Below are 13,514 nucleotides of genomic sequence, written 5' to 3' on the forward strand. Positions count from 1 at the left end.
CCTTGGGTGCCTCTGCTCTGCAGGGTGAAGTCAGCCTCTCCTCCGGCTAGGACGGATGCCAGAATCAGGTCAAGGGAAGGTATGTGCTCTCCCATCACCCTCCCTCCCCCTGCTTCACGGGAGACCTGCAGGCTGTGGAAATGCCTGGCTGGCCTCTCCCGGTGTCCTAGGGCACAGATGGCTAATGCCAGCGATGCCGCTGATGAAGCTGACCAGCGAGAGGAGGCAGCAAGGTCCTGGTATCACGTGGAGAAAGATCAGCCTGGTGCTGAGCAGGGCTGGGGACTTTAGCTGCTGGGAACCTCCCCGCAACCCTGTGATGCAACAGCCCCTATCTCAGCCTCATGGCTTGAGAAACCATGGGACAGTGACGGGGGGGGAGGGCGGGCGGAGGCTAGCAAGTGCGCTGGCATCCACGGGCACGGGCACTGCCGGCCAAGGTCAACAGAGCCTGCGGGCAGCACGGAGAGGCCGGTGCCAGTTTGGCAGGCTCACAATGCACCTTTCAGCCTCTCAGGACTGCCCGTTCGCTGCCTGTGACTCCCTCTTCTGTTCTTCATTTGTTTTAAGATTAAGGTGGGGGGGGGGAACTCTTTCCAGCAGGCAAGGCTGGTCAGCAGTAGGGTGGCGTTAAGCAGCTCTGTTGGATGGCACTGCCAGCCAGGGTTGCTGTGAGCAGGGATGGCACTGCTCTGGTTGCTGTGGGTGTTGGATGGCACTGCTCCGGTTGCTGTGAGCAGGGGGCAGCCGTGCCCCAAATCTCCCTGGGGCCTCCCCCATTGCAACATGCCCTGGGCTTGCACTATGCCATCCTCCGCACTGCCTGTATAGGACCACTGCCCTCCCCTACACCACCATGCGCCTGCAGGGCAGCCCTCAGCCCTCGGCAGGAGGTCCTGTGGAAGGTCCTGAGCCAGGATGTGGGGCCCGAGGGAAGCACAGTGCCATGGGCCATGCCTGCACAGGGGGCTGTGCTGAGATGCCCCTACCGGCTGTGCAGGGTGTGTGATACCAAGGAATACCAAGTTGACTTGAGCCTGCCTCATTTTAGAGCAGCCCAGTGCCTTTGCTCTCAGTGGAGCACAGTGGCTTAGTTATTCCCTGGGGTATTACTGCATCTAATGGCCCCCATCCCCTGCCCCGAAGGGCTGCGAGCAGCACGTGATTGGGCCTATGTGGGATACCGACCCTGCTGCCTCCTTGCTCCCCTTCCTTCCCATCCTTAGCCATGTTACCCAGGCCTAATTCAAGCCTGGCTACTCAGCGTTAGCTTGGGGTGAAGGCCAGTGGCACAGGGCTCCAGGAAGATCACCCAAACTTAATATCCTGCGTGTGGGCATCTCAACCCCCCTGGCCCAGCGCCTATCTCTGCCCAGCGCCCGGGCTCCAGAACGTCTTAGACAAGCAAAGCTTTGTCTTGCTGCATTTTGCAAAGTTAAGGAAGCGGGCGGGGGCAGGGGGGGGTCTATGCCTTTCCAACAGCTCATCACCAAAGACAATAAATCCCCTCCCCCATTTTTCCTTAATGAGATCCAGAAAGAAGCAGTCAGCAATTCCTCCTCTTCGATGTGCTAAGAAGCAAGTTCTGGGCTCTTAACTGAAAAGGAAGGTCTCTTTGCTTTGAACCAAGTGGCCTCCATCAGCTGGGTTTCCACTGAGCTGTCACCGGTGATGTGCCTGAGCTGCAGCTCTTAGCACAGCCTGAAGCCGGTGTCCTATCGAGTCTGGGAAATAAGCCTTAAATGGCAAAACCTAGTCGTCGTCCTGCTTAGCCAATAAAGTCTGATGCTGAGCTCTGCTCTGAGCACAGACCAGCGGAAACAGGAAACCAGAGCAGCAGAGGCTTGCATCCCTCTTCTTGCTAAGTCTGTACGTTGAAAATGTTTTTGCTCCTCCTTTCCCCATCTCAGAAAGGGCCGGTGGATTCCCCCATCCATGCATGGCTGCATAATATGGGCATGCTCTGGCTGCCCGGAGGGTTCGCCGTGGCTCCCAGCACATCGATGGAGGAAGGGGTCGTTCTCTCCTGGGTCTGTCAGCTCACACGCTCCATGTTTGAGGCTGGCAGGGAGAAACAACGGCAAAAAATGGGTGCTTTCTGGTGTGCTAAGTCCACAGAGGGCAATGGGGAAGGAAATGCTGCACGGCTATCAGGGCTGTGCTTCATTTCAGGGTAACTACATGCTCAGCAATTAATATTACCCAGTTATTTCAAGCCATCCCCATACTGTGACCCCTTTTTAGGACTGATTGGGACCACCTGTCTCCAGCAGGCCCTATGTCCCTTCCATTCAGCAACAAGGTGCTAGCAAGCCTTTGACCTCTCTTTACAACCTCGCTTCCCTCAGCCCCGTGGTCCGATCAAAAACCTCGACAGCAGCCCATGAGAGCCCCAGGCCCTGGGAAAGATGGCCGGCAGAACAAATGGCCACCCTTTTTGTCCCTCCGGACCGCACGGTCTGACCAGCTTCTCATTTCTCCTTACCAGGAAACAATAATTGCTGGTGAAAGGCAGGAAGAGGCCGAACTTGAAGTTTTATGAGGTGGTGGAGGACTTGCCACCCAGCTCACACCTGCTACACCTGGATTTTGCTGCTTGATGCCGAACAAAATCTACATGAGCATCCAGGATGCAGAAGGTGTCCTCAGTCTATTGTATCAGTTGGAACAAGAGGTGGATCAAGACACCGCCAGAGAAGAACCACCCGAGCCGGGTTTCCTGGATCTGAGCACGTGGGCACAATGGTCTCTTGAAGCCAGGAGCCAGATGCAAACAAGGGATGGGGGAGTGGATTCATGAAGCTAACTGGGCACCTGTTCTCTCTCACAAATTTCCTGCATTTATTCAAATCACTGCTTCAACACGGTCACTAAATATTCCCCCACAGGCTGTTAGCAAGCAGATCATTGCAAATATTGAGTATTTGCAAACCAGGCTCTTTAGACTGAAGGCATGCATGATATTGCTTCTGCTCCCTGATTCGGCGAAGGTAACTCTCAGGCAGGTGTCCAGGACACAAACCTACGATGCCAAAGTGGAAATGTGAGCTGCAAACGCTCTCCAACCTGTTGCGTCTGCAAGCATGCCTGCCAGGGTGCCGATTCCCAGCACCACGGTAGCAAAGCAAGTGTGCAAAGGTACACCATGCTGCTCAAAACCAATGCGCTCGCCAGGGAGATGAAACATTTTTGGAATGTCTTTTGGTCTGTGGGAGACGGTGGTGGAGCTGGGGGAAGGGAAAAGGGGTTGTGAGAAATGAGACAGGACCTGCCTGCTAAAGGATCTGGACTCGGCCCATTTCCTTGGCTAGAAAAGTGCAAAGGGAAATTCTTGGGGGGGATAACGAGGAATGAAAAAACACAATAAAGCAGAGATCATTTAAAAGCCACTCAGATAAATGACCCGTGGCAGACTGTTGCCTCCCTGCAGATCTCATTCAATCTGGAGATAACACGGACCTGTCACGTTACTGTGCACGGACAGGCCTGTGTTCAGGCAGCCTCTTCTCAAACTGCACGGGGAGCAGTGCTGCCGTCACCTCTGTTCTCTATCCTGGAGCCTCTCCTGGCTCTGGGAATAGGGAAGGTGAAGCTGGAGTGGTGTCACGTCACCTGGGCCTGGGAGCATTTTATTGCTGCAGACCAGTCGGCCGGACGACTTGGAGATGGGCTGCGGATTGGCTTAACCCCACCCTGTTTCCTCCTCTGAGAACTTCCCCCTGGTTCTTCAGAAGTTACTTTTACTTCTACATAAAAAGAAATATTCAGGGGTTAGTCATATTCCTTGGTCTGAGAGGGTACCTTTGCTGGAAAGTATTCTAAGCGTCCTCTTAAAAAAGTATACCCTTTAGGACAGATGGTGGATGAGCCTGACAGCCCCAAGACTGGGACTCTAGGGATGCTTCTGACATGAATAAAACACAGGAAAGGGGCGACGGCCGAGCCAGGAGCAGGAGACCAAAGCTTCAGCTCCAGCTAAAGTAGTTTCAGGATAAAGGGCTGCATGCATGCCCGCTGGGATGGGTGTTAGGATAGCTTGTTAGCTATTTTCCCTTGATATCCCCAGTGAGAAATGCCAGGTAAAGCTGGGCAGAGAGAGCCCATGTCTGATTCAGCATTCACATTCGATCACGGCTGCAAAACTGAGTAAGATGTCAAACCATGCGTGCAGGGAACAGGCAGGTCCCCGGGTCCCCAACACCCACAGACAAAGACATCTTTGCACTTGCAATGCAAGCCCACAGCCACATTTCCAGACACAGCCAGTGGCACGCGAGACATCGGAGACCGGGGCAGAGGACGTGCTCCATAATTTACCACTTACGAGCAAACAATGGAGCCATTAATTGGAAAGCTTCATATGCAAGACCAAAAGGCCTCCTTCTACCCCCTCCCTTCTCGCAGGGAATTCAAGCCTGTCATACACAGTGACTAATAGCTAATTTGTCTTGGCCTTATTTGCTTTTGGTAGCTGCCAGCAGCTGCTCTGAAGTGCGCAAGGCTGGGCCATATTTCCCTTGCTGCCCCATCCGGTTTTTTGACCCGAGGTTAGCCAGCCCCCACCCTGAAGCTCAACGCTAACCTCAACCGCTCTCTGTTTGTGCAGGTGCAAATGAAGGTGCTTGGCGATTGCCTGGTGCCCTTTTCTCTGCCAGACCTTTCCCATAATCCCCAACATGAGCAGCCCTCAGCTCCGAGCAGGTGGAGCAGTGCCTCAGAGGAGTGGATTAGGCAGGCACACCCAGACAAAGCCATTAAGGAAAGAGGCCCAGTGCATATATGATTAGCATGGGGTAATTACTAGGGCTTATAGCACCTTTTCCGTGTTTGCATCAGGCCGTTGCTCTGCGCTGCCTGGGAATGCCGTGGGAATCCCAGCACCACCGTCCAGCCAGGGGAGACCTGGCTGTCAGGGCTGGGAGAGAGAGGCCTAAATGAGAAGCCCCAATCCAAGCTCCCCCAAAAGTGAAACAGCCAAAACCAAACCCAGTGACTCCCCATTTCTGTCCCGGGGAGCCGGTTCTCCTCTCGGTCACCCCAGAAGGGTATGTTCCCGGCTGGTAGCTTGGCCCAGGGGCATGCGCTCCAGTCTGACACCAGCACATGGGGGCGAAGAATCAGCCTCCGAGATGGTAACCAGGGGCAGTCCCCCTGCATTAAGGGCTCTAACTCAACGCAGCTACACTGGTCCCAGTCATGCCCGTGGGGGGGGGTTGCACTGGAGCAGCTGGTAACCAAAATCCCAAGGTGCCAAAGGCCTCAGTGGATGTGCTTCTCGTCACCCCTCTTTTTTTTTTTTTAAATGTAATTTGTAGGCCAAATTAGCCCAGACTAATTCCAAATCCAAGAATCCATAACCATAAGTGGTCCTACTACCGGCAAACATCCTCCACCCGTGCTTGGAGCTTCAGATGTTTCCAAAACCTTTGGCAGGCATCCTGCTTGCAGGTCATCCCTCACAAGCATCCCTGGGTAAGTCCTGGACAGTGATGAGGAGCCTCCGAGACATTTCTGAACCCTTTTTGTCAGCCCGCTCTGCAGTCCTGGTGAGCTCTCCAGGTCAGCTCCCATTAGCAATACCCCTGGGGATGTATTATAAGTCAAGGGAAACTCTGCCCGCTCCAAGCTGTTGCTAAAACATCACAGTGCCTGGATACGATGGGAGTGAATCACTCTTATAATGAGGCAGATGAATCAGGGGGTGTTTCGTCATGCAGAGTCAATTTTGATTCATCTTCTCCCGGCCCCATCCTCCCCGCCCCCCGCCACGGCCGTGGGCTCTGATTTCACCTTCCCTTCCTCTCCCGCAGCTCATCTACTGGGGACCCTTGGGGAAATCTGCACCGTGGCTTGGGGTCACTGACCCTGGGGGAGTGTTAAAGGAGCTGACCTGGAATTGCCTTGCACAAAACGTGCTGAGTTCAACTAAAAGATAAGCCAGGACCTAGCTGCTGTTTCCAGGCTATCAGGTCCCGTTCCAGGCCAGGCTATATCAAGAAGCCCAGGTCCTTTTCTTTACTCCCAGTCCTAGCACGTGCTTCCTCTGGGATCAATAGAGCCACACAGCGACCTCTAGTCAGCATGGATAAGGTGGGCCGACTGCGCTGCTGGGAACGGTGCCCTGGTCCTGCACAGATCAGGGAGCCCAGGCCACCCAGAAGGATGGAGTCTGTGCTCCAGTGTGTACAAGGGGGAAAGGAGGTGTCCACGTGCCGGGTGTCAGACTCCCACCCTGCATGTCCCTGCGGCTTGTAGGAGCGGGCGTGGATTTGGAGTCACCCTTTGGCTCAGTATCTAATCTCCTTTTTATTGCTGGAGATAAAATCCCAGGAAGGCAAACCCTGGGGTGCAGCTCACATCAAAGAGCACTGGAGTCCCCTCCTGCAGGAGGGGCCTGCCTGGTGGGTCCATTGTTTCCCCCAGTCCGGCTCCCCCAGGTCCCTAGACCCCTGCCCACCCTCCCTCCAGTTCCCCCAGCCTCCCCAGTGCCCCCTGCCCCCTCCCTGCTCCCCCCTAACCCTGCCCACTTGACCTCACCTCCTGTCCATAAATGGCGAGGTTTGTGAGAGCTTCCCGGGCTGGGGGAAGGGAGGGGAATGCCAGGAATGCAGCACGCAGCCCAGCGCCGGACAGGAGGGTTCGGTTTGTCCACCAGGCCTGAAGGGAGGCTGCCCCTTCCCCGTCCCGCTCTCTCTTGCCAGGCTGGGGTGCCCCAAGCGGGGACAGGCCAGGCGGCTGGCTCTAGCGCTCTCCCCTCTCCCTGTCCCTGCAATGTTGCCTGCGTGCAGGAGCCAGGCCCCGGGAACCTTCCTCCCTCCTGCTCCAGCTCCAGGGACTGCTGGGCTCTGGACGGGGGAATGCCTGGGTGGGAGACCCGGGGTCAGCTCCGCCACGTGCTGCACGGACAGCAGCACAGGGCACTAGGAAAGCTACCTGCCACCTTTTGCTCATTGCAGGAGCTCTGGGTGGGGGTCTGGGCAAAGGCCAGTGTGTTGTCCACAATAGCCCTCACAAGGGCATGGCACCGGCACACTGCAAAGAGGACCGTGGTCTTCCACCACGCACCCTGGGTGCTGGAGATGGACAGCACAGTGCCCATTGTACTGATGGGAACACTGAGGCATGCAGCTAACAGGCCAGATGGCGATACATGTCCACCGTGATCTGTGCCCTTCACATTTGTGTTGGATGAGACAGAGGTTCCTGCAGTATCTGGGCAAAGATGTAGCAGAAGCAGCCCCTCCAAGGCTACGTTGCTGCTTGATGCGAGAGGCTCTGGGACTGAATCAGAGCTTCCCTCTGCTCTGCCTCCGTAGGAGGGTGTCAGTGCCCTACCCAGGGCCTGCCCCAGCGGTGCAGGGAGTTGGCCCTTTGCTGGAGGAAAGCAGAAGATAGCTCAGTGACCAGGGGACAGAGGAGTCATCAGGGCCCAGTCCTACTTGCCTTCCTCACTTAGGGGCTGATCTTGCAATCAGAGTGGTGGTGGCGGGGGGAGGGTTAGGGTTAGGGTTGGGGGGCTGTAGGACTCAGCCCTGACAAGTAAGGGGAGGTAAGGGGAAGTGAGACATGGCCCCTGCATCGTCCACTCGCCCCGCACCCGCGGCCGGGCTCGCAGTGTGGCAGGGACTTCCCTGAGCAAGAAGGGCAGGAAATGGCTGCGTTGGACCTGTCTCCAGCCTGGCCCCATGAATGAAGGGCATTGTGCAGTGAATGGAGGCCGGAGGGTGTTCGGTGCCAGCGCTCTGCTCCTCAAAACAGAAAGTGAAAATGCTGGCAAAGCACCTTGGCCAGGGGCTGGGGCCAGCTGAGTATGTGGGGCATTCCCCATCCCCGGGCAGGGGCTTCCTTTGAGGGACAACTGGCCCCGCAGGAGACCCGCCACGCTCCCACGCTCCTCCCGAACTCGGCTGTGCCCCAGCTCCTGTCAGAAAGGCACACACGCTTGCACACACACGTGCCCGTGAGCACACACAGAGACGTGCCCCGCCGCCCCTAGACACCCACATGTGCGCACTCCCACCTTCCCCGGGCCCTCTTGCCCTCCCACCCCTGACATGCATGCACACGCACACCCACCGCTCACGCTCACTCCGAAGTGACACGTCCCCGCACACCGCATGTGCAGAGAGCCCCACCCCTTCTCTATCTCTAGCCGTCCTTGAGCCCAGGGTGCGGAGGCCGGGTGCCGAATGGCAGGGCTCCCTTCTGCTTCTCGAGGAGGCTGCCTCCCTGCAGTGGCTCCCTCAAGTCCTCCATAAAAGGCAAAACGGCTGCAGGTAGCACTGCCAAACTTAGTCATCCCGGCGGCCAGCGCACAGCTCAGTCAGCAGCAATTTCCTCCCCAACTTCCCTTTTCGAAGGGGGGGTGGCAGGGAGGTGTGGCCCGGGCTCTTTCGAAATGTCTCTTCGGTTCTCAGAAAGCTGAGTTCATCTTTCTGCTTGGCTGGGGATGCTGGAGCCGCCTGGGTTTTAGGGGAACCGAGGGTTGGTTGCAGGAGGGCCGGGGCTTTTGCACAGGCAGGGGCTTTGGTACATGAGTTGCTGGCAGGGTGGAGGTGTCTCTCACCTGGATGCTCCCAGGCTTTGGGGCAATTCTGGTCTGCGTCCATGTGCAGCTCAGGGTTGCAGCTGGACAGTAACAAGGAGCGACCAAGGACTCTGGGGCCCGAGCCCTGGGCATCCTGGCACTCCAGGGGCTTTGCTCATGTACACAATGGGGGTCTTGATACTTGCTTTGTGTGGGAAGAGTGGTGGGGAGGCAAATGCACAGGGCCAGGCCCCACCCTGCTGAGGCCGGAGGATTTCAAGCTATTCTTTATGCTCAGAAATAGTGCAGGGTCTAAGAAGGACCTCAGTTCCCCACATGCCCACACCCCCGCGATGCCAGCACTGTTTCCTCCATTAGGCCCTGGTGCAGGGGGTGATTTGGGGGAAGGGGCGCCGGCTGGGGACCTGCGGCCCAGCAGTTCAGTGCTCCTGCATGCTGGCCAGGGTAGCCAAAGCCAAGTCAGCATCTGCAGCACGTGGAAAGGGGAAGGGCGAACTCCCCCCTCCATCCCTGCACCAGCAGAGGTTGAATCAGAGCCAGTGGAGGCTGCGGTGCCAGGGGGCCAGGCTGTGCTCCCTTCCTGGCTCACAGACACAGTACAACCAGGTTGCTCACATCCCCTCCCAGGACCCAGTGTGCCCGATCCTGCTCAACTACACCCTACCTCGTCCATCCCTGCCGGGAACTGCCAGAGCAGCAACAGCAGCGCGCTGTCTACATCGCAGCCTCTGGCTGTGGTCTCGGACACGTCTCACCTGTTTCCCTGGGAGCAAAATGAGGACCATCGTTCCCTCCCCACCCCCAGGCTGCTTAGTCAGCACCTGAGAGGCCTTCAAAGGCGAGCCACGTTTCGTGTTATTGCTGCCGCCAGGGTTGGCGGTGCCAGAACCACCTGTGTAAGCGGCGTGGCCCGGGAGCACATGCCTGAGACAGCAGTGTTAGCCACGCTGCCCACGGCGTGGAGGCTGGCTGGGGGAGGCAGGAGGAGGGAGACAGCCTCAGACTCCCTGGCGTCAAGGCCCTCCTTCAGCGCAAGCCAAACAGGCAGCAACCCTGATTATCACCGGTAGCAGCCCAAAGCTCGGGCCGTGTGCCAGCGCCGGGTAGACCAGGGAGCCAGCGAGCCCCTGGCTGGGGCTGAGCTCACATCTGAGTGCGGCGGAGGCCCCGAGGCTCCGCGCTGCCAACGGTGATGGATAATCCCAGAGAAGCAGCAGACGGGCGGCCTGCCCCGAGCACCAGCCATCTGCACTCGGCGCCCCCCGGTTCCTGCTCCCGCTGATTGCTTGGCAATTAACCCTGGAGTGAACCTGGGGCTGAGGCTGGCTCCTGGGAGAGGGGGTGCACTCAGCCGCTCCGCACGCAGCGTGGGGCGCTCGGCTCTGCCAGGCATGGTGTAGGAAAGCCTCGGGCATTGGTGGCACTTCCGGGAACCCACTTTGGAGGGGTGGGGTTGGCCGTGCAAGTCCCCCTCGTGTCATTCACCCACAGGGCTTTCTCCTCCAGGAAAGTCCCAGAGCAGGGGATGAAGCGGTCCAGATGCTGCAGTGTGGGTGGAGAGCGAGAGCGCGTGGTTGTACAGACTTGGAGCTGATGGGCGCTACAAGGGAACGCGCGGAGGTGAAGGGCATGCAAGGGAAGAGGGGCGCAGCAGCAGGCCCGGGAGCACGGGCAGGACCGGGTGCGGTAAATGAGGGTGGGGAGTTACAGCCCCTCAGCTGATCCATGGGAAGTGCCCGTGTGCCCACTCCTCTGCTGGAGGACGCCGAGGGAGCCTGCCCACGGAGCTACCCGACAGGTGCCACAAGCGAAGGGTGCCATGCGCTGCAAGTTCACATGCTAGCTCGCACCACAGGGTAGGGCAGCACGTAGGTCAGACACGGTGCCCAGCAGTGAAACCCTGGCGCGGCTGAAGTCAGCGGCAAAGTTCCCATTACCATCACTGGGACCAGGATCTCACTCCACCCAGTGCTCAGAGCGCTCCCCTCATCAAGCACCCCTTCCCATCTACGCTAACTGGCTCGGGCCCCTCGTGGCAGGAGCAGACCCCACTTTGGTAACACGTCCGAGTCAGAGGCCCCGTGAGGAGACACAGTTCGGACTCACGAGCAAGCGCTGCCCGGCGCCCCACAAGCCACTTGCAAAGCACAGTTCTGGGCAGGAGGGTTGCTAAACACTGTTCCAGGTCACTGATTAGCCCCCCGCCGCTCCAGTTGTGTTGAGCCACCCTTATATTTTATTAGGGCTGTTCTCGCAAGCCCTTGCCCAGCCCTGATAAAGGGTCCCCATTGATAAGGACAATGTAGGAAATGACTCCGATTGTATCTGATTGCATCTGGCACCAGCAAAGGCCTTGGAGTCGATGGGGGGTCCCGCCAGCTTTATCCCAGGGTGTTGTAACTGCGCATTGTTTTGCAATCTGCTGAGGGAAAGGTGGCACCCGGCCTGTGAGTAATGGCAGGACACTGGAGACGTGCGTCCTGATAAGGTCGGTGCCATTCCACAACCAGCCCCACGGGAGGTCATCATCGCCTCCCTGCAGCCCAGAGAGGATCGGCAAGCGGGGGACAGCTGGATGGAGCCTCTCAGAGGTCTTGGGGAGAGGACTCAGGAGCGAGGAGAGGAAGGGTAAGATGTTGCCCTTGTGTACAGGGGTAGCTGAGCACAGTTTGGACTTGGCCATCCTCATAAGCATGCAAAACAAAGGCCCTTATCCCCCAAGTCTGTTCCCATCACGTCTTGGGCCTCTGTTTCCCAAGCAGGGGCACATGTGTCAGACCCGGCGCTCACTTCCAGAGAGGCAGAGAGAGAGAGAGGGATCCTCAGACCCATTATACCACTCCAGGCTGATCCCCGGGCACAGACAGGGCTGGCTTAGTGGATACAAACTGCTCCCCAATTCGGAGTGTCCCTCTCCAGCCAGGCCCATCCCCTAGCATGCGCCGGAGGTGATGGCTGTGTCTCGAGTGCTGCCAGGAAGGACAGGAACGGATGGAAATCCCGGGGAAGCCTGGTGCCCCTTTCCCAGGGGATGCACCGGGGAGAGGGGCCCCGTGCTCCCATGTAAACAGGCCGCGCTGGGCAGGAAGCCACCCGGCGCACGGTGTCTGCCTACCCGGGCACGCAGCTGTACAAACACCGTGCGCGCACCCCCGCCAGGCTGCCAGGCTGCTGCACCAGGCTGGGCCTCCCAGGCAGGCAGCCAGCCACCTCCCATGACACATCGCAGCAAGGAGTCGGAAGTGCACCCAGCTCAGCCTGTGCCGTTGCCAGGGCCCGAGGCGGGGAAAGAAAACCTAAATGAACCAGGGCAACTTGGGCTCCTTGGCAACCCTCACGGGGCTGCCCTGCCCTGCCAGGAACCAGTTTCTCTCCCAGCTGATGACACTGGGCCCAGCTGGGTGGAAGCATATCGATGTGGAGCCGAGGGAAATGCAGAAGCTGTGACTCAGTGATGTGGTTTCTGGGGTCGGTCTGACCGCATCTGCGGGCAGGCAGTACTTTACACACTGACCCGTGGCCCATCAAGGTCTCTTTCTCCTGAACAAAGAGGCCATGATCCCCATCGGTCCCTGCCCTCCATCAGGCACAGTGGTTTTGTTTGCAGCAATCGGGTTGGGCTGACTGAGCAGGGTCACGCACGCCTTGGGCACGGTGCAGAGCTGGGCCTCCGACCGGCGTGACTAGGGCTGGAGGAGTGAGCCGGGCACACTGGTCAGCACAGCAAGCCGGGCCCCTGGGTGGTGATCCCCTGTAGGGAGGGCAGAAACAGCCAAGCAAAGCCTGTGCCCCAGCCTGCAGGGAGGTGAGACAGAAAAAGTGTTAGCTTCGGAGATGAGAAAGGAGCTGCCCCTTCCCAATGCTGCAGGGGAGAATCCAGTGCACCACAGGGCAGCACTTCATCCTAGGGACCTGGACCAAAATCTCCAGACACCCTCTCCATGTGTCCACACCAGGCTTGGCACCCACCTGGGCTCACAGCCCTTTCAGCCGCAGCAGACATTGCCCGCAAACCAGAGCATCCACGAGTCGCATGCAACCACTAGATCAACTAGAAAAACAAGAGCTGGAGCTGTCTCCTGAACCGATGCCCAAGTCCCACCTTGCAGGGGGTGGCAGTCGCTCCCTGCTGCCCACCTGGTGAGGCCGTGTCCCCTTTGCCCTAAGCCCTACCTGCTGCACCTGCCCACCTGCACAGCTCCATTGCACCAGCATGGCCGTGCACATCCAGACCAGAGCCAGGTCCCTCTCCACCAGGCCGAGCCAACAGCCTCCTCCGGCTGCACGTGGGGCCGTGGACTCCTATCCGTGCAAGCCGGTCTCCACCAGGGGGCCTTGCCAGCACAGTGTTCATGAAGCGCAGGCCTCCAGCTTCCCTGTCTGTGCAATGGGGGCAAGGCAGCAGATGCTCCAGCCGAGCCCTTGGGGACCTGCTGACACTGGAGCCTGTTTGTTCCCCGGGTGATGTTTTGTGGGGCAGGAAAGGGTCCGGTGTTTTGCATTGCAATCCCTCCCCCATGTTTCCTTCGGAAGGTAAAGGGACTCCAGCCAATTTGCCACTGTCATCTCCAGAAGCCGCAGGAAACCCATCTCCTGGAAAACAATCAGAGGCGCTAATGGGCAACCCATTTAAATGCTAATTCAGTGTATCCAGCAGACTCAGCTGGCAGATCTCCTCGGCCTGGCAGGCTGGACGGGGGAGGCAGGCTGCCTTTGTTCCCCAGGTGCCAGCGCTGGGCAGAGGCAGGGCGCTGCAAGCCACGCTTCCTTCGCTGGCTCTCGGGCCCCTGAAGGAAGCAGCAGGTCCCCAGCAAGCCCATCTAGGGGGGTCACTGGGATAAGGGAGCGGCTCTGCTTCCTCCAGGGCCTGGAAAACAGCTGGCGGCAGCCAAGACAGCCAGGCTCGTCTCCTTCCTGCCCTTTGGCCAAGCCGCCTTCCAGTTCCAGGTTTCGCTCCCATTGTTCC

At 58.4% G+C, this 13,514-nt stretch overlaps 1 long non-coding RNA gene across 1 annotated transcript; it reads right to left on the reverse strand.

Moving 5' to 3' along the window:
• Positions 1–1,541: 1,541 nt before the first annotated feature.
• On the reverse strand, positions 1,542–7,484 carry LOC109284884 (uncharacterized). The gene is made up of 2 exons (XR_002092492.2): positions 6,538–7,484; positions 1,542–2,061 (listed from the first exon to the last, which is right to left on the reverse strand). It is a non-coding gene; the product is annotated as an uncharacterized LOC109284884 (long non-coding RNA).
• Positions 7,485–13,514: the final 6,030 nt, after the last annotated feature.

Source organism: Alligator mississippiensis, chromosome 13 (genome assembly GCF_030867095.1).
Source record: "Alligator mississippiensis isolate rAllMis1 chromosome 13, rAllMis1, whole genome shotgun sequence".
NCBI classification, from domain to species: Eukaryota; Metazoa; Chordata; order Crocodylia; family Alligatoridae; genus Alligator; species Alligator mississippiensis.